Here is a 24,497-nt window from a genome sequence, read left to right as displayed (position 1 = left end):
TGTTCATTCTGTGTGTAAGGCCTTTTTCTAAGTGCCTTGTGTGTTTTATTTAACCTGCGTAACAACCTTTTGAATAAGACCCATTTTAGAAATGGGAAACTGAAGCAGTGAGAGGTAAAGTAACGTGCCCAGATCACCCAGCTGATAGATTGAGTTAGGATTTAAACCCAGGCAGTTTGTTTCAGAATTTGCTTATGTAATCACTGTACATGACAGCAGTGAGCCCTAGTGGCTGTGTGGCTAAAGAACTTGGCTGCTAACTGAAAGGTCAGTGGTTCGAACCCACCAGCCTCTCTGCAGGAGACAGATGTGGCAGTCTGCTTCAGTGAAAACCCTATGGGGCAGTTTTACTCTGTCCTTTGGGGTCACTATGAGTTAGAATCGACTTGATGACAGTGGGTTTTGGCACATAATACTAATGTGCAGTGTATTCTGTATGCCGTGTATATGTTCAGAAACTAATTTTCCGAACATTTATGCCATATATAGATTACCAATCCAGTTGTCGTTGAGATTTTCACTCCTGACGACCCCGTGAGTTTTCAGAGTAGGACTGCCCTCCATACGGTTTTCAATAGCTGTGACCATTTGGAGTTAGATTGCCAGGCCTTTCTTCCAAGGCAACTGAGTGGATTTAAACTGCCAACCTTTCAGTTAGTAGCTGAGCACTTAACTCTTTGTGCCACCTAATACATATATATACTAGGAGGTTTTCCTCCTTATTTGTACTTTAATGTTTTGTAGACTCTTATGAATAGTTGTTCCTGGCAGTGAACTAGATGCTAAAGAACAGAATAGGCACATGTAACCCTCTCTCACCTTCTCCCTCCCCTTTCACAGAGATGAAATGAAAAGGAATTAATGAGGACAGATTATTGGATTAGGGCCCATACTCAGGGCTCTAACAGCATGGGGAGTTTCTCCTGTCACTTCAGTTCTTGTTCAGGAATTGGCACCTGCTTTTTGTGAATCACAAATACCAGTGCTTTATATCAAGCCATTTAGATTTGGGCTATGGAGCAGTGACTTAAAAAAATTAAATTTTATTTTCAGAGATTTTTTCTATTAATTGTTTACATTTATTTTAATTGTATATTCTGAAACTGCTACAAAAGGGCTTGAAATAATTGTTTAAATTTTAATTCGTATGGGTCAAAATGTATGTTAAACTACCTATTGTCGCCTTCACAGTCGTTGTTATGTTTGAGCCGGTTGTTGTGGCCACTTGTTACCAAGTATGACTTTCTTCTCCAGGGACCGATCTCTCCTGACAACATGTCCAAAATATGTGAGATGAAGCCTCGCCATTCTTGCTTCTAAGGGATATTCTGGCTGTACTTCTTTCAAGACAGATTTGTTCATTCTTTTGGCAGTCCGTGGTATATTCAATATTCTTTGCAAATACCGTAATTCAGTGCCTTCAATTTTTCTTTAGTCTTCCTTATTCATTGCCCACCTTTCGTGTGCGTATGAGGTGACTGAAAACACCATGGCTTGAGTCAGGCGCACATTAGTTTTCAAGGTGACATCTGTGCATTTGAACACTTTAAAGAGGTCTCTGGTAGCAGATTTGCCCAATGCAATGTGTCGTTTGATTTCTTGACTGCTGCTTCCGTGGGTGTTTATTGTGGATCCAAGTAAAATGAAGCCCTTAGTGATGTCAACATTTTCTCCGTTGTCATGATGTTGCTTATTGGTCCTGTTGTTAGGCTGTTGGTCTGTAGTCTTTGATTTTCTTCAGTAAATGCTTTAAGGCCTCTTCACTTTCAACAAGCGAGATTGTATCATCTGCATATCTCAGGTTATTAATGAGTCTTCCTCCAATCCTGACGCCTTATTCTTCTTCAGACAGTCCAGCTTCTCGGATTATTTGCTCATCATACAGGTCGAATAGGTATGGTGAAAGGATACAATGGAGATGCACACCTTTCTTGACTTTAAACCATGCAGTATTCCTTGTTCTGTTTAGATGACTGCCTCTTTTTCTATGTACAGGTTTCTCATGAGAACAATTAAGTGTCCTGGAAATCTCATTCTTCCCCATGTTATCCATAATTTGTTATGAGCTGGAGTAGGTCTCAGAAATAATGTGCCATTTCTTCCAGTTGGTCCTGCACGGCTGCCTACTTCCCTAGGTGGTAGCAGGTAAGGCCTGTCTCAGAAACACTCCCCTCCTCACTAAGCATGATTCTTCACACTGCTCCATCTTCTTTCCTGTGTGTGTCTCCTGCCCTCCTCAGTGGCTGGGGAAAATGATAGTAGTCCACTATGAGATTTATTCTTTTATTATACTTTATCATTTGTTTTTATAACATAGTTCCGTTAAAATCAAGGGTAATAAAAATGTTTGTGTGATGGAAGTGGATAATCCCACCCATTGTGTCCATCTAAAGTTTCATGAGAAAACTGTGCCCACAACAGAGGGCTCCCACTCCTCTGGCTCACTGTATTTTCTCCTTGTTTATTTGCTCTTCCCTCTTTCCTGATGCATGCATGGAACCACTGAGCTTCAGGACTCCACAATTCTCCTTTTCATACCAGTGTTACTGTAATCTTGGGTTCATGGGCTGCCTTGCCACAGATTTACTCATTCTGTTTCTGTTAATTATTTCATTACTTAAAAATCTCTCATGAATTTTTCCAGAAGTACATTCTATTCCTCAAAAAATTGGAAGCAATGGGAAAGTATGCAATAAATAACAAGAAAACATACGTAATGCATAGAATAAATTATTAACGTTCCGATATGTCTGTTATCTTACTTACATTGGCATGTATGCGTATTAGAGTCTCTGGTTGATGCAAATGGTTAATATCTTGAGCTGCTGACAGAAAGTTGGAGTTCAGGTCCACCCAGAATTGCTGTGAAAGAGAGGTCTGGCAGCCTACTTCCGAAAACTCAGCCACTGAAACCCCTATGGAGTACAGTTCTACTCTGGCACAGTGGTGTCATCATGAATCAGAACTGACTCAGTGGCAACTGGTTTCATGTGTGTATTAGCGCACACATTTATGTATATTAACACGGATATTATATCCTGATATTTTCATTCATCATTAGTCTTTTCTCATGATAAATTTTTTTTTTTTAATGAGGGCATTAAATTACTTTATAATATTCTGTGTGCATGTAGTATATGTTTTTTAACGATTTGACTATAGTTGCAATAATAAATGTGCATGTTTCTAGTAATCTTCAACGTATACTTACATCTTTTTAACATACATCTCTGCCATTAAATCTCTTTGTTTAATTATTGTTTAACACTCTTTACGCCTAAGAGATGGTCTCAGAAGCAGCCCTGATCAGTTTTTCTCCCTCTTACTCATGAAGCCCCTTAATGTATCCCAAGGTATCAACTACGAAGGATTTTACGTACTTATCGTTTGTTTATTTTTCTTTCAGTCAGTATATTCCATGGGCCAGAAATAGTCTATGTTATGCAGATACAGTGGTGAAAGGTACACACTGTCCCTGTCCTCATGAAGGGGACAACCCAGTGCAGGTGGGAGGAGCACTGGGGAAATGCAGCTGAGAGCAAGGACAGACAACCCTCCAGGAACCACACTGGACTTCAGAGAGGCTTGTTGGCTGCTGTTCACCTGGCAGGCTTCTAGATACCCGAGTACCCTTGGGCTTGGTGCCTGCTCCTCTCTCTGTTGACACCCTCCCTCTAGGATGCCTCAGTGAGTTTACTGCTATCTATTTGTAGCTAAGGACGTGAGGTTTATACCTCCATCCATTCAAACTCCTCCTGGGTCCAGACTCATATATTCAAATGTGAGCCTAACTCTCTGTATTGACCTCTTTATGCATTATAATGATACATTCCTCATATGGCCATCATGAAAGCAAACATGAAAGGAAAAGCACAGGAGTGCCTGACACCAGTGTAGGTACTCAATGAACATTAGCCGTTGGTATTATCCTTGACATCCCCATGTGGGGTGAAGTTTTATTACCTGACATCTCCATGTGAATATCTAACACCTACACCATGTTATCTAGGCTATGAAACAATTCTTGGTTCCAACCACCATTCTTTTCTTATCCATGAATTTCTCAAGGCTTTGGTGATGGGAGTGTGTGTTTTTCCACACAATGGATGTGATTAGGAATGGTTGGCCAGGTCCTACACAATAAATTGCTCCAGCATTCCTTTGGGTGACCATTGAGACAAGTTTCAGCCAACGAATGTAGCAAAGAATTGGAACCACTCTCAGCTGTTCATGCGAGTACTCTCAATCCAGAATATCTGGTAAGTCGACTGTTAGGGATTGAATTGTGTCCCTCCAAAATGTATGTGGAAATCCTAACCCCTGTACCTGTAAATCTGACCTTGTTAGGAAAGAGGGGGCCTGCTTTTATTATGTGAATGAGGTCATACCAATGTAGGGTGGGTCCTAAGCCTAACTCTTCTTAGTTATAAAAGGAGCAGAATGCACACAGACAGAAACAGGTGAAAAGGAAGACAGACAAAGAAGACAGATGCTTCTAGAAGGCCAGGAACACAAATGATTGCTGGCATCTACTAGAAGCTGAGGTAGACAAGGAAGGACCTCCCACTACAGCCATGCCCTGAATTCGAACGACTACCTGCTAAACTGTGAGAAAATAAATTTCTGTTCTTTAAAGCCATCCAGTTGTGTTATTTTTTGTTATGGAGGGACTAGGTAACTAAGACACATACCCGTTCTTATAAGTTCAGCCCAGTGCAGAATAATTTTCTTCCCTCCTTGGTCTAGACCACCCGAACCTACTCTTTCCCTATCAGTGTCCTTTGCTTTCACCTAAGAGCTATGATAGAGTCAGCTTGATGCTGATGCACTGAAATTTCAATTTATTTTTTATTTATGATTACTATTAATTCCAGTATTTTCTACAGTTTTCAATGGAGACAGTCCTATAATCTATGAATAGCAGTTATACTTTTTCTCTTTTTGTACTAGCTTACACTTCCGGTGTTCAATGTTTAATAAAAGTAATGATAGAAGCACCCTTATTTTATTGTTTATTAATTTTAAAGAGAATGTCCCACACGTCACCATGAACTATCATGCTAGTTGTAGTTTTCCACGTTCGGGAACTCCTTTTCTGTTCCATATTTGCTCCTAGTCCTTATCTCTCCGTGTGATTGGATTTTATCAACCTGCTTTGCCCCCATCTCTTGAGGTGAGCATATGTCTTCTCTTCTTTCACCTATGCATGTGGTGAGTGAAATTACTAAATCTTTAACGTTCACTCAAATTTGTATGCCTACAATAAACCGCCTTGATCATGGCATGTTACGTGGTTTACCCTTTGCTGGATTTCCTTTGCTGGCATCTTACGTAGGGTTTTGCATCTCAGTTACTGAGTGTGCTTGTCCTCTAACTCTTCTTCTACCATCCTTCTCTAAAATTTGTTATCATTTTTAAACTAGGCTTAAGGATCAAGTTACGGGAGTATCTCATGGTTTTCTAATCTCTGTTGACTATGTACAAGATTAAAATGACTGTTTCTTGCATGTTTGCTGGAACCTGACTGGAAACGATCTAGGTCTGCCGTTTTCTTTGTAGGGAGATCTTGAACTACTGACCCATTTTATTTAGTGGTTAAAGGCATCTTCTGGTGCTAATTTACTTAGAAAAAATTCTGATGCATGTTCTAGGTTGCTCGAATCTCATCTTCAAATATTGATTATCAGGGCTTGTAGCCTCATGCAAGGCAATTCATCAATCCCAGATTTCCCCAAAGTCAGGCTCTGCAACTCTTCCCGGTACCAAATTCCCTCATTTAAGACTTATTTGCAAAGAGACAACAGTATGCTATCTACGCAGTTGTTTATCCGCAACCTTCTTGAGTCCATAACGTGAGGATACAGTCTTCTAATACTTTTTTTGTAATTGTTCTCTTTCTTATTTTTTTTTCCTTTTTTCACTGCCAATACCCCCCCCCCCAGTCTAGTAGTTTTAAAGTTGTGCGTTTCAGGTTCAAGTCTGTAATCCAACTGAGCTTCTGTGTGTGCTGCATGTGTGCATCAAAAGAACGCGCTTCTAGAAGCAGAAAGCAGGCAGTGCGACTGCTGGGCGGTTGGTGGGGTAGGGGGAGGGGAGCTGCTGCTCAGAGAGGGCGCCCGAGGGAGGCAGGAGATGCCGGGCTGCCCACCGCAAGCCCACAGGCTCCAAGGAGGAGGAACCTGCGTTCGCCATGAGCCTTTTGAGACAGGCCCAAGCCCACCCAGCCGGGTGCTAACCTCGCATCCGCCAGGCTTGCAGGTTCCACCAGGACTAGGGGAAGCCTAAGGCCGAGGAGGGCAAGGTCTAGGGTCTGGACCTGAGAACTGGTTCTGCCACTTGTGATCGCAGCGCTTATGCTGGAAAGGAGGGCAGGAAGCATATCGCAACGTGTGTCCGGACGATGACCCAAAACGGGGGAGTTGTGGTCACCCACGGACTCTGGGTCTGCATATGGAGGCCCCCAGGGTGCAATTCCAGGAGCAGAAGGCAAAGCCACAGAGGCCAAAGTGCACCTCGCCGATGCTTCCCAGGGGCATTTCCCCAAATATGGGGAGCAGTCCCTCCTCTGGGCTAGGGACTTTGTTTCCTCCATTGTCATCACTGACTGTGAGCAGACTCTTGTCTAGGCAGACTAATGAGGAGTTATCAAAATGAGCTCCAAACTCCGGATTTGAGTTAAGGATCATAAATTAACACAGAGAAATACGACTTTAGCAATAAGTGACTGTTTGAAGCCCAAGTTGCCTTAAAACACGGAATTTCAGTCTTTCAGCTCCTCTGCTAATCTAGTGACTAAGAACAGGATCTCACTGGAGCTCAAAGATGTGGGGCACTGGGAATACTCTGGGTCTGTCTGCTCACGGCTGATTGCCTGATCCCAGTTTTATTATACAGCTTAAATACAGACCAGAAGAGGAGTTTGGGGCTTGACACCTGACATCTTAACACCAGTTCCTGTTTCTTGAGGAAGGAAGAGGTAAAATAAATCAGCGTTTACTGTGTCCTTCTCCATCCCCGGAAGTCCTGATGAAGACCCTCTCAGGTAAGGATTGACAGGGAGTGGCTTGGTTTACTATTCGACTTTGTCCTTCAGTCACTTTGTTTATGTCCTGTATGTAAACTATTATGCATTGACAGAAGCATTCTAATTCTTATGCAGAATGACTAGACCTGCTGCAGAATGACTATATTGTGCCTCCCTTGGGCACCCCTGTCTGCGCAGCACCCCCCACCCCCAACTGCCCAACCGCCTCTCTCCTGGCATTCTGCTTCTAGAAGCATGTTCTTTTGATGCAGAGATGCAGCACACACAGAATCCCAGCTGGATTACAGACTTGAACCTGAAGACCTTATGCAGAATGACTATTTATGAACCCCTAAGCTTTTTAAGCTTAGTACTAAAGCAGGTACTTACTCCTCAGAGAAGGCCCTGGGGGAGGTTGATACATGCATTCCCCAGCGCTCCTGCTGCTCTAGAAGTGCCTGAAATGCCTCTCTGGGAAAGGCCTTCAGATTAGGCTCATGGCCCACGTGGGAATTCAGGCCTATTTTTCTGTTAGAACATCTCATTTCGCTCTGAAAATGTTATTATCCAGTTTATTCACCAGACATGAGTACAGACATCTCATATTTTCAAAATAATCCCATTCTCTAATACTAATTTGCCACCAAGAGTATATTCCAAAGTGTTTCCAATAGGCTAGAAAGTCTTTCCAAAGAGGGGAGTCCTGCGCCATGTTGTGCAGTGACATCAGGGTTGGCATAATATGTTTACCCAGATACCTACCACTTTTTAAAAATTTTTTATTGTGCTTTATTTGAAACTTTACAGAGCAAATTACTTTCTTGCTCAGCCATTTATACACAATTGTTTTGTGACATTGGTGGCAATATTCATGATGTGTCAGTATTCTCTTCTATGCTCCAGTTCCCCGTTTCCATCCGCCATGATTCCTGTTCCGTCCTGCCCTCTTTTCTGTGCTTTTGGGCAGGTTTTGCACTTTTGGTCTCATACACACGATTGAACTAAGAAACACTTTCTTCACGTGTGTTATTGTTTGTTTTATAGACCTGTCTAATCTTTGGCTGAACGGCAAACTTCAGAAGATACTTTCGACTTTGTTGCTTTCCATAATTCCTGAAATTCCAAGTCTACCACCTGAAGAACTTCCTTTAGTGTTTCATTTAGAACAAGTCTGGTGGCGATGAATTCTCTTAAGCGTCCTTCACCTGAGAATGTCAATATTTTTCCTTTACTCATGAAGGAAATAACAGCCTATAGAACACTGGGTTAATGTTTCTTTTCTTTCAGTGTTGAAAAAATGTTGTTTTCACAGCCTTTTGGCCTCCATGGCTTCTGATGATGAACACAGAGTCATTCCAATTGTTTCTCCTGTGTGAGATGAGTTGTTTTCTCTCTAGCTTCTTTGAAGATATTTTCTTGGTCCTTGTTATTCCACAATTGACAGTGAGGCATTTGGGCGTAAAATTATGTGAGTTTAACTTGTTGGAGTTTGCATAGCTTCTTGAATCTGTAAGTTTACGTCTTTCAACAAATTGGGAAAGTGTTGAGCCAGTATTTCTTCAGATACTTTTTTCTACACCACATATTTTCTCTACACCATATGGAATTCCAGTAAATAAATGTTAGATATTTTTGGATTTTTTTGAGGCTCTGTTCATTTTTTTTTCAATATTTGTCCTCTGTTTTCACATTGGATATTTTCAATTGAACTATTTTCATCTCATTGATCCTTTTGTCTGTCAACAGCATTCTGCTGATCAAGTGAATTTTTTATCTCTATTTTTCCTGTCTAAAATTTTCATTCGTGAATGGTTTCTATGTATTTTTCTATTTTTCTAAGGTGTGCCCGTTACTTCTTTGAGCGTGGTTAAAGTAGCTTTTTAAAGTTTTTGTCTATGATTCCAAGACTATGTCTTACTTCAATCTTACAGAAAATGTCGATGTTGTTTGTTTTAGCAATCACTTGACCCAGTTATGTTCAGGCTGCAGGTTCTTTCCCAACTTCTGGATGCTGTGGCTCAGATGTCAGTTCAGATTTTGAAGACTTTGCGATGATATTTGGTTGTAATCTATGGGAGTGTCACTCAGTCTGGGACCTTGTTGGTGTTCTAACCCATAATGCAGTTCTCAAAGGATTGATCTACTTCTTAGGGTCAGAGCAAAGCATATGCAACTGTGGGAGTGGGGAGGGGTATGAAAAACAACTTTATGGTATCCCTCTCTTGAGCCACCTGGTCTCTGTCTCTCTGAGGCTCTCTGATGTCTGAGCAGCTACCTTCCTGGTCCACTGGCAAGAATGTTGGGGCTTTAATCTCTTCATTCTGCTGTGCAATTAAGTGACTGGGTCTGCCTATGAGGCCAAATAATGGTAAGATGGAGAAAATGTAACAGAGATTCCTCTATATTATTTGGTCCTTATATACTTAGGTCAGAGAGAAGGCACACTGTTTCTGGTGATACTTCCAAACAGGTATGGAGAAAAAGGCATTAACAGGTCGATAGCTGCATACTAGGTGTTACGGATTAAACTCTGTCTTCCCAAAATGTATATATCAGCTTGACTAGGCCATGCTTCCCAGTATTGTGCGATTATCCACCATTTTGTCAGCTGGTGTGATTTTCCAATGTATTGTAAATCCTACCTCTATGATGCTAATGAGCGAAGATTTGAAGCAGTTATGTTAAGGAGGCAGGGCTCAATCTACAAGATTAAGTTGTGTTTTAAGTCAGTCTCTTTTGAGATATAAAAGAGAAAAGAGCAGAGAGACAGGGGGACCTCAGTACCACCAAGAAAGAAGTGTCAGGAGCAGTGCATCCTTTGGACCTAGGATCCCTGTGTTGAGAACCTTCTTGTCCAGGGGAAGATTGGTGACAAAGACCTTCCCCTAGGAGTGACAGAGAGAAAGTCTTCCCCTGGAATTGGCACCCTGAATTTGGACTTATAGAGCCTCCTGGACTGTGAGGGAATAATTTTCTTTGTTAAAGTCATCCGTTTGTGGTATTTCTGTTACAGGAGCACTAGATATCTAAGACACTAGGTACCAGGAGATGTACATTTCCCAGCTCTTTCACTCCCAGGGCCACTATGACTAAGTAGCCATTGCCATAAATCCATGTGAGCAGACTATTCTGATTACTGCTTTGACTCTACTGTCTGTTATGGTAACCACACCCACCTTGTCTTTGTTGATTGAGTGCCACCACTTGGCTGCTACCACCACGGGGTCCAGTCAACTGCATTGTAGTTATGTGTCTTAATTCAGTTAGGGCAGTTCTCACTGTGGACTCTTACTTACATAAAATAGCAACCACAGAAGTCTTCAATAATGCTGGGGCTTGCTGCACAAATTTGTACCTCACCGCTATGGTACAAAGAAAGCCCTCTGGGCACTCTGTGTGTGGGTCTGTGGGTCCAGCCTAATAAATCCATTCTAACCTGCCAGTTTCCCTCAGCCTTTGGTTACCTTCTCCTACAGTATACAATGGCAGATCTGCCATTTCCACTTGATTTATTGTAGGCCACCACTTAATCCATGCTTCAGTAAACCAACCAAATAAACTATGAGATCCTTTTCTAACCTCTCAAGCTGAAACACTGAATGAAGAATCTATGCTTCCTGGGTCTATATCAATAAACTCAGACTAATCCACCTTTATGTTGCTTGCACCATTATCCCACACCCATAATAGCCATTCCCACACATATTCACCAGGTTTCTGTATGTATGTATATATTAGAAAAATCAAGCAGTTCTTTTGGAGTTTAGCATACCGTCTCCTGGGTCACACTTCATAGTTCACCTTTTGGGGCTTGTTGGGACTGAAGTCTAGGTATAGGTCTAGAAGCAAAAATGGGCAGTGGCAGTGGGATGTTCAGCCGTGTCTTATAAGGCATCTGCCTAAGGTGATGCCCCAGGCAATGCCCCAGATACGACCCTAGGAGATAACTCAAACAAGACACTTCAGGCACAGCTGAGGGTAATCTCATTAGATGGAGGTGGAAGGGATAATTGTTTTACTGGGAAGGGTGCCTTAGCAGGCAAAGTTAGAGAATCTCTTCAGATGGGAGTAAGAGGTCTGGTTCTGTTAGGAAGAGCGATTCAACAGAAATTGGAGGTTCATTGTCCCCCGCTTCCTGACTGTCTGCCCATATGTCCTCATCCCAAGTTTCAGGATCCCATTTCTTCCCAATCAGTGCCCTCACTCTAACTTCAGACACCATTTGAGGCTGGATATTCAACTGGCGCTTTAATTCAGTCACTCTTATGATAAGAATCTGAGTTTATTTTTGGCAGCATTAGCCTTGTTACTATAAGAAATATGATTTTCTTTCTGGGCACAAGTGGCAGCTTTCAGATCTTGTATGTGGTGCTTTAGCTTTGAGCCCATTTCTTTCATTCACCAGTGTGACTAGCAAAAGCAGGACTAACCAAGCAGCTTCCTTATTATTCTTATTCTGACAAAATTATAGAAAAGTATCAAATATGTAATCAGGCAGAGCCTTGTCTCTCACAAATATTTGATCCAGTGGTAGTAGTATTTTGCGTATTTCTATTGTCACCTCCCACCATGGATTAGCAATAGCCTGTTTACTACTGGAGACGGTCATCAGTGCCTTTAAGACTAGCCAGACTTGAGAATAAATTCAGAAAACTCATCCTTAAGATTTGGTTCCTCTAGAACCACAGTAGGTACCAAATGTCTTAACTGGGATCTCTAGAGATGCAAAACTAGTGAAGAGAATATATATATATGGAAAACCTAGTCGCATAATGGTTAATAGCTATAGCTGCTAACCAAAAGGTTAGCAGTTTGAATCCACCAGGCGCTCCTTGGGAACTCTGTGGGGCAGTTCTACTTTGTCCTGTAGGGTCACTATGAGTTGGAACCGACTCTATGGCAATGGGTATATATATATATACACACACACACATACACACATACATATATATATGCATACATATGTTAGTTGTGGCTGTTAGATGCCATCGATCCTGTGTAAAACAGAATGAAACACCACCTGATCCTGAACCATCCTCACAATCATTGCTATGTTTGAGCCCATTCTTGCAGCCATTGTGTCAGTTCATGTTGTTGAGCACCTTCCTCTTTTTTTCTGACCCTCAGCTTTTCCAAGCATGATGAGCCTCTCCTGGGACAGGTCCCTCCTGAAAATATGTCCAAGGCACGTGAGACGAAGTCTCGCCATCCTTGCTTCTAAGGTGCATTCTTGGTGTACTTCTTCCAAGATGGTTTTGTTTATTCTTCTGGCAGTCCATGGTATATTCAGTATTCTTTGCCAACACCGTATTTTAAATGAATCAGTTCTTCGGTTTTCCGTATTCATTGTCTAACTTGCTCAAGCATGTGAGGTGATAGAAAATATCATGGCTTTGCTCAGGCACACCTTAGTCCTCAAAGTGACATCTTTCTTTCTCAACACTTCAAGGAGGTCTTTTGCAACAGATTTGCCCAATGCAATACATTGTTTGAATTCTTGACTGCTGCTTCTGTGGGCATTGATTATGGATTCAAGTTAAATGAAATGCTTGATGACTTCAGTATTTTCTCTGTTTATCATGGTGTTGCTTACTGGTCCAGTTGTGAGAATTTTTGTTTTCTTTATGTTGAGGTGTAATCCATACTGAAGGGTGTAGTGGTTGCTCTTCATCAGTAACTGCTTCAAGTCCTCTTTACTTTCAGCAAGCAAGGTCGTATCAGCTGCATATCATAGGTTGTTAGTGAATCTTTCTCCAAAACTAATGCCATGTTCTTGTTCTTCGAGACCAGCTTCTCAGAATGTTTGCTCAGCATACAGATTGAGTAAGTATGGTGAAAGGATACCACCATGACACATAACTTTCTGATTTTAAACCACACGGTATCCCCTTGCCCTACTCAAATGACTGCCTCTTGGTCTATGTAGATATTCCGCATGAATACAGTTAAGTGTTCTGGAATTCCCATTCTTTGCTAAGCTATCCATAATTTGTCATGAGCCACACAGTTGAGTGTGCTTGTATAGGAAACAAAAATAGGTAAACATCTTACTGATATTCTCTACTTTCAGCCAAGATCCATCAGACATCAGAAATGATATCCCACGTTCCATGTCTTCCTCTGAATCCAGCTTGAATTTTTGGTAGTTGCCTGTCTGTGTACTGCTGCAACTGTTTTTAAATTATATTCAGCAAAATTTTTCTTGCGTGGGATGTTAATGACATTGCTCGATAATTTCCGCATTGCGTTGGACCACCTCTCTTTGAAACGGGTACACATATAGATCTCTTTCAGTCATTTGGTCAGGTAGCTGTCTTCCAAATATATTGGAATAGTCAAGTGAGCGCCTCCAGCACTGCGTCCCTGTGTTGAAACATCTCATTTGGTACTCCATCAGTTCCTGGAGCCGTGTTTTTTGCCAATGCCTTCAGTGCAGCTTGGAGTTCTTCCTTCAGTACCATCAGCTCTTGATCCAATGCTACCTCCTGAAATGGTTGAACGTCGACCAATTCTTTTTGGTGTATTGAGTCTGTGTATTCCTTCCGTCTTCTTTTGATGTTTCCTGTGTTGTTCGATATTTTGCCCATAGAATCCTTCCTTCAGTATTGCACCTAGAGGCTTGAATATTTCCTTCAGTTCTTTCAGTTTGAGAAATGCCAGGTGTTTTCTTCCCTTTTGGTTTTCTAACTCCAGATCTGTTCACATTATTATTATCATACTTTGTCTTCTCCAGCTTCCCTTTCAGGTATTCTGTTGAGCTCTTTTACTTTATTTTTCCTTCCATTCTCTTTAGCTACTGTACATTCAAGAGCAAGATTCAGAGTCTCTTGTGACATCCTCTTTGGTGTTTGCTTTCTTTCCTGTCTTTCTAATGACTTTTTGTTTTTTTCATATATGATGTCCTTGCTATCATCCCACAACTAATCTGTCTTCGATCATTAGTGTGCAGTGCATCAAATCTATTCTTGAGATGGTCTCTAAATTCAGGTTTGATATACTCAAGGGCATACTTTGACTCATGGACTTGTTTTAATTTTCTTCAGCTTCTACTTGAACGTGAATATGAGCAACTGATCATCTGTTCTGAAGTCAGCCCCTGGCCTGATTCTGACTCATGGTATTGACCTTCTCCATCATCACCTTCCACAAATTTGATTCCTATCTATTCTGCCTGGAATGGTTCACGAGTATAGTCACCATTTATGTTCCTGACGAAAGGTATGTGCAATGAATAAGTCATTGGTCTTGCCAAATTCTATCATGTAAGCTTCATTGTCATTTCTATCATCAATACCTTATTTTCCAACTGCTGATTTGTCTGCTTTGTTTTCAACTTCGCATTCTAATTACGTAATTATCAGTACATCTTGATTGATGAATGCATCACGTTTGATCAGTTTCAAACTGCGGAACTTGGTAAAAACCTTCAACTTCTTCATCTTTCACATTCATAATTTGTGTGTAAATTTGAATAATAGTCTTATTAACTGGTCTTCCTGGTAGGCCTGTGAATATTATCCTATTGTTCGTAGTGTTCTACTTCAGAAAAGATCTTGAAATGTTCTTTTTATCGATGAATATGATGCCGTTCTCTTCAGTATCTCAATCCTGGCATAGTAGAACATATCATTGTCTAGTTTAAAATGTCCAAAACCAAGCTATTTCAGCTCACTAATGCCTTGGATTACTGACCTTTATGCATTCCATTTCATTTTTGATGACTTCCAATTTCCCTAGATTCATACTTCCTTCATTCCACGTTCTGATTATTAAAGGATATTTGCATCAGTTTCTTCTCATTATGAGTTGTGCCCCATCAGGAAACGTCATTAAAGTGGGATCTACTTTGAGAAGGTAGCTCTTCCCCACTTGTATTTTGAGTGCCTTCCAACCTAAGGGGTTATCCTCTGTCATTCAATCAGACAGTGTTCCAGTACTATTTGTAAGATTTCACTGGCCAGTTGTTTTTAGAAATAGGTCACTAGGTCCTTTTTCCTAGTCTGTCTAAATCCAGAGCTCCACTCAAACCAGTCTACCATGGGTGAACCTGGTGGTATTTCAAATACCGGTGGCATAGCTTCTAACATCACAGCAACATGCAAGCCACCACACTACAACAAACTGACAGAAGAGTGGTGGGAGTTAAAAATAGGAAGAACCAAAAAGAGTGCTTCTTCCATGTCTGCTGATTTAGAGGAACCATGAGAAATTGTCAAGTGAAGAGTGATTCAGAGAAAAACATGGGTAGAGTGTGACCTAATTTCCATAAAAACAAACAAGTGAATGTACTTACATGTGTCCCGGCAAAAAGAAGTGTGTAAAAGGGTACATATGTATCTTTGGACACTGGACACTTTGGGGGAGCAGGTACAATATACTTATGTGGGGATGGCTCTTATTATAACTTCTGTATACAAATCTCTGTTGTTAAATGTGTTATAAGAATGTAAAACTTTTTAAAGTTTAATAACATCATACGTGTATGTGTGTGTATTTGAAACTTTTTTTTTTTTGACTATTTTATATATGTGTTTTTTCGTTATCTAGTGTGGCTATAGCAGAGATTCCACAAGTGGATGCCTTTAACAAACAGAAACTTATTCTCTCACAGTTTAAGAAGCAAGAAGTTTGAAGTCAGGGCACCAGCTCTAGGAGAAAGCTTTCTCTCTTTGTGGCTCTGGGGGAAAGTCCTTGTCATCCATCTTCCCCTGGCCTAGGAAATTCTCAGCACCTGGACGCTGGGTCAAAAGGACATGCTCCACTCCATGCACTTCTTCCTTGGTGGTATGAGGTCCCTCTCATTTCTGCTCACTTTTCTCTTTGTATCTCAAAAGAGACTGACTCAAGACTCACCCTTATCCTGTAGATTGTGTCCTCCCTCATTAACCTAACTGCCTCTAATCCCGCCTCATTAACATTACAGAGGTTAGAATTTACAACACATAAGTAATCACATCAGATCACAAAATGCAGGACAACCACACAATACTGGGAATCATGGCCTGGCCAGGTTGACACACATTTTGGGGGACACTATTCAATCCATAACAATAGAGAAAATACTGTCTTCAATGCCAGATTCAGAGACTTTTATCCATCTAAGAAGGGCAAACACAGAAATTGAACAAAATTCAGACCAGCGAATTATTGCTTGCTCTTGTAACTAATGACTTCTTCTGGTCTCTATGCCTCGAAATGGCCAAAAAGAATTCTGTGAGGATTAATTCAGTTATTGCTAAAACATCTACTGAATTTGCATGTCTACAGGTAAGGAAGAATGCTGGACACCATGTGTGATTCATTAAGTAACACAGGGACCCTTAGACTATTGTTCTCCTTCTCTGATATGCCACTATCACCTTCTCCCCTTGTTGCTCTCCTGAAAAACCCACACTTGTATATTCTAGGCTTTTTTTCAGGATTGAATTTGCAGGAAGTTAAAGATATATCTTTGAAAGATAAAGAAGACTTTGGCCACATTGTCTTTAGACAGTCGAACTTCCCAGCCAACCTCTGTGCAGGATGGGAATTCACAATCCCTCCTACTCAGTACCTCTGAGCAGGACGGGATTTCTGTTTCATTATCAGGAGACTGTGGAATTCACCCCTCTTCAGAAAACTTACTTTCCTTTGCCTCAAACTGTCCCTCTCAGGATCTGTCACGGTCACTCTGAGAAATTCACATGGGCAGCCTGTATGGAAGTGCCCATCCTAGAGGCCCTGCCCTCCCTTCCTTGCTCCATAGGGATTCCTCTGGCACTTGGGGTCGCATCTCCCAGGGAGTACACACCTCTGGCACTTCCAGGGATTCCCAGGCCCTGGGATACTGTGGATGGGACTTGGAACTCAATCTCTTTCTTCCCATCCTCACCTTTGGTTATCTGTGTTCTGTCTTCACCAGATTTAGGAGGCCTTGTCTTCTCTTTGCTCGTTTCATCTCAGTCAGGCTTTTCTATTCCAACTCTCTGATCTCAGAACAGATCAGGTTAGACCACAGAAAAGAGAAAGAGCAAGCAAACATCACTGATCTGTGCAGAAGCTGCTGGGAAGGGATTCGATTCTCATTGGTTTAGGGTTTTATGCCCACTGCTCACCGGCAGGCAGGTTCCCCCCAGAGTCTGGCTTCTGTCTAGTATCTTGTACTACAAAGAACTCAGTGACCAGCCAACCTTCACAATCACACCTCCCTTAGAGCTATCTTTGCAGAGGCTCTTTGTCAGACTTCCATGTCCCACTGAAATCCTATTTCTCTTTCCTTACAAACATTATGCTCATTCTCAGGGCCCTGAGACCTCATCTGCAGATGAGTCTTGTCCTCTTCTCTCCTTGGCGGGGGAAGCTTTTGAGTGGACCTCATGTCTTCAGACAGCTATCCTGGGGCTTCTTCCACCCTGGTGCCGTAGGGCTGCATCTCTCTTTGTACTAGAAGGGGCGTGGAAGGGGCACAAGGCTAAAAGAGGATGGATTTTCCAGGTGAGGTGGGTTTAAGAAGCTTGAATGAACTTCTTCCCTGAAGGGTGCATATTTTGCAGTCCAGACATCCTGCTTCTCTCAGTCTAAGAGTCCTAGCACGTCTTCAGGTGCTTTCTCCTTTGACCTTGAGGCCATGCCTGCACCCTCTGCAGCCAGGTCTCCGACATGTGTAGCAGCACCAGTAGGTGTGGTAGCCTCTTCAGCCCCTGTCTCCTCCTCCAGATGCTCCTGGAGGTGCCTGGCTCTTCTTGCCAGGACTCCAGGATGCTGACCAGGGACTCAGTGTTGGTTAAAGGATGTCGGCCAGTGACCACGTGTCCTCATTTCCTTTGAAGGCTTAGGCTCCTTGCCTGGGCAGAAGACAGCCAAGGTCAGTCTGAGCCTAGACACCTAGTGACCGACCTGTGACACTGCAGCGAGTGATAGATGTTAATTTCCATACTCAGGTATCCGCAGGTGGCCGACTCAGAGTGGTCAGAGGTGAAGTGTAACTAGAGATCACACAATCATGAGGGCACGGGCCAAAGGTCAGGGAAAATAGCTGAGGTCGTGGAGCTCTAGCGGAGCCAGTCTAGGGCACAGGCCTCCCTCCTGTATGTGGCAAAGAAGCGATCCATGTGCCGCCTTCTGCAGACTCTGGACTGCTGGGGCCCTGGTTGCCCGATTTCGGCCTTGTCTTTGGAGAAGTGACGCGCATGCACTGTGCCACCGGGGGCTGTGCCCCAACAGAAGCAAAATCTTGACAATACGGGCTTCAGTTGACTTTGCCTGTGCTCTCCTTTGGCTGAGTGACTTCGTGTGTTTCCTAGCAGGTGAAGGCATTCGTGGAGAGAGGCAATTTCCATGCGTGCAGGCAAAGTGTGTGCTGAGATGATGAGTTGCTGGAGACCAGGGTGGACTCTTCAGACCCAGAATAGGCCTCTGACAGGTATGTGTCAATGTTTTCTGCCCATGGCACTCACCCGGGTATTTGCATAGAATGTTATCAGCGGAATTAGTAGTCTCCGGAGAGGCTGCCACTTGTCAGCGAGCTTCACCTGGCCAGGTCCGCTGTGATGTAGCTCCCCAATCAATGACTACTCTCTAGACCTTCCAGATAGACTAGCAAATCTTCTCCGCCCATGGGCAACCAGTAGAGCCAGAGGCCTTCCCCCTTTGCTCTTTCGTCTCTAGGCACTCTGTCAGGCACTCCAAGGTGTGAAGTGACAAGGGGGAGAAGGAAGAGATTTCAGAGAACGAACACATCCAGAGAGACAGGCAAGAGATGGTGAGTGGGGATGTCTTGCCTACTGATATCCTCAGGAAAGTGGGAAAGAGGTACCTGGCCGTGCTCTGCCAATGCCCTGAAGCAGTCCGCACCAGGGGCTCCCTTGTGCCTACCTAGCCTTTCCCAGGGTGTGCTCAAATCCTGTGGCCACTAGGTGTCCTAGGTCACAATGGAGGGCCCTGTGTCATCTGCCTGTTGGGCTGGATCTCTGCCATTGTCTGAGTCTTGTCACCAGGCCCATCATAAGCTCCGCCCACTCTTCCTGTGGAGGTACTGTCTCCATGGTGATGGCAAAGAAGCCTGAGTTCCGCCCACCTGGCCTTCACTTCACCTACCTGGCCTGCTGACCCTCACTCAGACCTCTGTGTTGATCAAAATGAATGTCCGCCAGTGGCCAGGTGTCAGCATCTGGGATAAAGGATTCGGGACCTTGCCTGAGGCAGAAGGCAGCCTAGGTCTGCGGGTACTTGGAAGTCTTGTGAGTTGTGACACTGCTGCCAGTGACAGATGGTAACTCCCACACTCACATATCCCCTGGTGGCAGAAGGATAGTGATGGGCGGAGAAACATGCCTCCGGAGCACACGTTCAATGCGGCACCAGCCAAAGGCCAGGGCCAGGAGTGGACATCGTGGAGCTTAATTGCAAGCCAGTGAAAGGCCCAAGGATTTCTCCTATATGTGGCAAACAGGTCATCCGTGTCCCCACGTCCATAAACCATTGGACTGCAGGGCCAGACTGCCAGGATTTCGGCCTTGCCATCGGAGCCCGTCCACATACACAGCGTTGCACCGGAGGCAGGGACATGTAGACAGCAAAAACTTGGAAAATGGCATCATCTCTTCAATTTCCCTAGCGTCGGCCTTTTTCAGCGGCATGCTTTGTTTCCTAGTAGGATAAGGCACTGACGGAGAAAGGCATGAGTATGTGTGTAGGAAAGGTGTGTGCTGAAAGGGTGACGACATTGAGACCATGTTGGGATCCTTAGTCCCAGGAAAGGCCCCTGGCAGGTGTGGGTCAATGTTCTCTGCTCATCCGAGTTGGCGGGCGAGGTTTTCACCAAACAAAGCAGCAGTGGAATTATTCGTCGCCGGAGAGGTTGCATCTGTCCACAAGCTCCACCTGGCCAGGGTCCACCCCTATTGTATTGCCCATGTCAATCAAGAGAAGCTAAGACCTTCCAGAGAGACTACCTGCTATTGTCTACCCACCGGGAAGCGGTCCAGCCAGAAGCCTCCCCCGTTTCATCTCCAGGCTCTCTGTCAGGCCCCTCATACTTGTGATGTGTCTCAGGGGTAGAAGGAAGAGATTTCTCTGAATGAACACATACAGAGAGGGGCCATAGATGCTGAGGAAGGGCGCCTTGTCTACTGATATCGTAGCGTAAGTGGAAAAGAGGTACCTGCCTGCTGTCCCAGTGTGTCGAACGTGTCCACATCAGGGGTTGGCTACTGTGAAATTATTCCCTGGTGCCCTCGATTTTCTGGCCAAAGACACGAGGGGCCGTTGTGTGTCCATGGGTACAATGGGGGGCTCTGCAGAACTGGCCGGTTAGGCTGGACTTCTCCTATTGGCTCAGTGTTTGTGACTCGTCCCCGTCAGAAGTTCTGCCCAGCCTTCTGGTGGCTGTCTCCATGGGGATTGGGAAACAAGCCCTAGGCCCCGCACTCAGCCTTCACCTGGCCTACCTGGCCTCTTTCCCCTCATCTAGACTGCTCTGTGCATGAAAGAAAGGATGTCGGCCACTGACCAAACATCCTCATTTCCTTGGAAGGATTAGGCTCCTTGCCTAGGCAGAAGACAGCCAAGGTCAGCCTGAGCCTAGACACCTAGTGACCTGTGACACTGCAGCCAGCGATAGATGTTGATGTCCACGCTCAGGTATCCGCAGTTGACGGATTCAGAGTGGTCAGAGGAGAAGTGTAACTAGAGATCACACACTCATGAGGGTACGGGCCAAAGGTCAGGGAAAATAGCTGAGGTCGTGGAGCTCTAGCGGAGCCAGTCTAGGGCCCAGGCCTCCCTGCTGTACGTGGCAAAGAGGTGCCACCCTCTGCAGAGTATGCTGCCACCCGCAGACTCTGGACTGCTGGGGCCCTGGATGCCCGGATTGCGGCCTTGTGTTTGGAGAAGTGACGTGCATGCAGTGTGCCACTGGGGGCTGTGGCCCAGCAGAAGCAAAATCTTGAAAATGGGGGCTTCAGTTGACTTTGCCTGTTCTCTCCCTTGGCTGAGTGCCATCCTGTGTTTCCTAGGAGGAGAAGGCATTCGTGGAGAGAGGCAGATTCCATGTGTGCAGGCAAAGTGTGTGCTGACATGATGAGACCCTGGAGACCAGGGTGGACGCTTCAGACCCAGGATAGACCTCTGGCAGGTATGTGTCAATGTTTTCTGCCCATGGCACTCACCCGGGTATTTGCATACAATGTCATCAGCGGAATTAGTAGTCTCCGGAGAGGCTGCCACATGTCAACAAGCTTCACCTGGCCAGAGTCCACCCGTGGTGTAGCTCCGCAATCAGTCACTACTGTCTAGACCTTCCAGATAGACTAGCAGATCTTCTCTGCCCATGGGCAATCAGTAGAGCCAGAGGCCTTCCCCCTTTGCTCTTTCATCTCTAGGCACTCTGTCAGGCACTCCAAGCTGTGAAGTGACTCAGGGAGAGAAGGAAGAGATTTCAGAGAATGAACACATACAGAGAGAGAGGCAAGAGATGGTGAGTGGGGATGTCTTGCGTACTGATATCCTGAGGAAAGTGGGAAAATTGGACCCTGGCCTGCTCTGCCAATGCCGTGAAGCAGTCTGCACCAGGGGCTCCCTTGTGCCTGCATAGCCTTTCCCAGGGTGTGCTCAAATCCTTTGGCCACTAGGTGTCCTAGGTCACAATGGAGGACCCTGTGTCATCTGCCTGGCGGACTGGATCTCTGCCATTGGCTAAGTCTTGTCACCAGGCCCATCATAAGCTCTGCCCACTCTTCCGGTGGGGAGACTCTCTCCATGGTGATGGCAAAGAAACCTTAGTCCCACCCACCTGGCCTTGACTTCACCTACCTGGCCTGCTGACCCTCACCCAGACCTCTGTGTGGATGAAAATGAATGTCCACCAATGGCCCGGTGTCAGCGTCTGGTATAAAGGATTCGGGACCTTTCCTGAGGCAGAAGGCAGCCTACGTCTGCGGGTACCTGGAAGTCTAGTGACTTGTGATGCTGCTGCCAGTGAGAAATGGTGACTCCCACACTCACATATCCCCTGGTGGGGGAATGATAGTGATGGGTGGAGAAACATGGCTCCGGAGCACATGTTCAGTGGGGCACCGGCCAAATGCCAGGGCCAGGAGTGGACGTCGTGGATCTGCATGGCATGCCAGTGAAGGGCCCAAGGATTTCTCCAATGAGGCAAAATGCAGATCAAGGAAGGAACACAAAGATAAAGCAGCTGAAGAAATTAAAAAGGTTACTCAAGAACAGAGTTAAAAATTTAATAAGCTGCAAGAAACCATAGAGAGACTGCAATCAGAGATTCAGAAGATTAACAATAAAATTACAGAGTCAGAAAACTCAATAGAAAGTAAGAAGAGCACAATTGAGGAATTGGAAGGCAGAATTACTGAGATTGAAGATCAAACTCTTGGGACTAATATATTTGAAGAGAAAGCAGATAAAAGAATTTTAAATGAAGAAATCCAAAGAATCATGTAGGACTTTATCAAGAGAAATAACTATGAGTGATTGCAGTACCAGAACAGGGAGGGCTAACAGAAAATACAGAGGGAACTGTTGAAGATTTGTTGGCAGAACTTCCCTGATATCATGAAAGATGCTCATCGAATTCCACATAAGGTAGATCTCAAAAGAAAGTGACCGAGACACATAATAATCAAACTTGCCAAAATCAAATATAAAGAGAATTTTAAGAGAGGCTAGGGATAAAGGAAGTCACCAACAAAGGAGAGTAAATAATAAAAAACTTGGACTACTCAGCAGAAATCATGCAGGCAAGAAGGCAAAGGGATGACTTACACAAAATATTGAAGGAAAAAAATTGCCAGCCAGGAATCAAACCATAACCGTGGCCCTCTGGCCTTCGGGCCCTCTGGCCTTAGCCCTCTAACTCTAGCCCCTAAGCCCTGAGCCCCAAAGCCCCTAAGACCCTAAGCCCTTAGGTCCTAACCCCCAAGGCCCTAAACTCTAACCCTAATCCAAACCCTAACCCCTATTCCCTAAACTCTACAACCTAAACACCTACACCCCAAAACACTACACATCAAAACCCTACACACTAAACCCTATACTCTAAGCCTCAAACCCTAAACCCAAACCTCAAATCCCAAACCCCAAACCCTAAACCTAACCGTAAACCCTAAACCCTAACACCTAACCCTAACCCCTAACCACCCTAACCCTAATGACCCTAACCCTCGAACCCTAACCCTCTAACGCTAACATGAAACCCTAATCCGAAACCCTAACCCTCTAACTCTAACCTCTAACCCTCTAACCCTAGCCCTAATCCTAACCCCAACCTCCAAACCTAACCCCAAACCCTAAACCTCAAATCCCTAGCCCTAAACCTAAGAATGAGCCTAAGCCTAACCCTATCACTTAACTCTAAACCCTAAACCATAACAGTTAAAACCCTAACACACAAAACCCTAACACCCTTAGCCCTAACACATTTAACCCTAACACCCTAAATGCCAAAACCCTAAACACTAACACCCTTAACCCCAACCCCTAACCCCTAAACTTAAACACTAAACCGTCTAACCCTAATACCCTAAACCCTAACCCCAGCCCCCAGCCTTAACGCTCACTCTAAGCCTTAAACCTTAGGCCCTAAACCCTAGGCTCTAAGCCCTAAGCCCTAAACTCTAAATCCTAAAACCCTAAACTACTCTAAGCCCTAAGCCTAACCCTCTAATCCTAAACCCTAAAACCTTACCCCAAACCCATAAACCTGAACCCCTAAGCCCTAGCCCTAACCCCTAACCCTAATCCTCTAACCCTAACCCTCTAACCCTAACTAACCCTAACCACAACACCAACCCCAACCTCTGAATCCTGAAACCCTAACTCCCTAACCCCAAGCTTCTGAACCCTAAGCCTAAACCCTCTAACCCTAAATCCTAACCTTCACCCCCTCACACCCTCACCTTCTCACTCCCTCACTCTATAATCTTCTCAACTTCTAACCCCCTCACCCTCTAACCCCTCACCCTCTAACTCCCTCAATTTCTAACCCCAACCCTCTAGACCCCAACCCTCTAACACCCACTCTCTAACCCCAAACCACATATCCCAAACAGACCCAACACCAACCCCAACCCTAAACCTAAACCCTAACCCCTAAAACCTAACCCAAACCCTAATGACTAAACCCCAAACTGCAACCCCTAACACCTAACCTGTAACTCCAAACTCTAACCTCAAACCCTAAACCTAACCCTAACACCTAACCCCAACCAAAAAACCCTAACCCTAAACTCTAACCCCAAACCCTAACGACCCTAACTCTAACAACCCTAACCCTAACATCCCTAAGCCCAAACCCTAACCCTTTTTGTTAGCAGCCATAGCACTTAACCACTAGCCACCAGGGTTTCCATGAGCAGTCACAGGAATAGACACATGCACACCCGTGTTCACTGCAACATTATTCACAGTTGCAAAAAGATGGAAACAACCTAAGTGCTCATCCACAGAGGAATGGATAAACAAACTACAGTACATACAC

The 24,497-nt window shown here is 44.2% G+C and overlaps 1 long non-coding RNA gene across 5 annotated transcripts in view; it reads left to right on the top strand.

The window, feature by feature from the left end:
• Window positions 1-805: 805 nt before the first annotated feature.
• The window catches only part of LOC135230011 (uncharacterized), a 45,431-nt gene continuing 21,739 nt past the window's right edge, over window positions 806-24,497 (top strand). For 2 of the 5 annotated variants that reach the window (XR_010320646.1, XR_010320643.1), the window contains exons 1-3: window positions 806-14,242; window positions 18,307-18,425; window positions 21,019-21,137. This is a non-coding gene — a long non-coding RNA (uncharacterized LOC135230011). Of the gene's footprint in view, window positions 14,243-18,306; window positions 18,426-18,670; window positions 18,765-21,018; window positions 21,138-21,384; window positions 23,392-24,497 lie in introns of those variants that run through there. The other 3 variants (XR_010320644.1, XR_010320645.1, XR_010320647.1) reach the window with 3 other exon arrangements.

This window comes from Loxodonta africana, unplaced genomic scaffold (assembly GCF_030014295.1).
Source record: "Loxodonta africana isolate mLoxAfr1 unplaced genomic scaffold, mLoxAfr1.hap2 scaffold_693, whole genome shotgun sequence".
NCBI classification, from domain to species: Eukaryota; Metazoa; Chordata; class Mammalia; order Proboscidea; family Elephantidae; genus Loxodonta; species Loxodonta africana.
The sequence above is the reverse complement of the archived record's forward strand: the minus strand, read 5'-3'. Positions and strand labels throughout refer to the sequence as shown.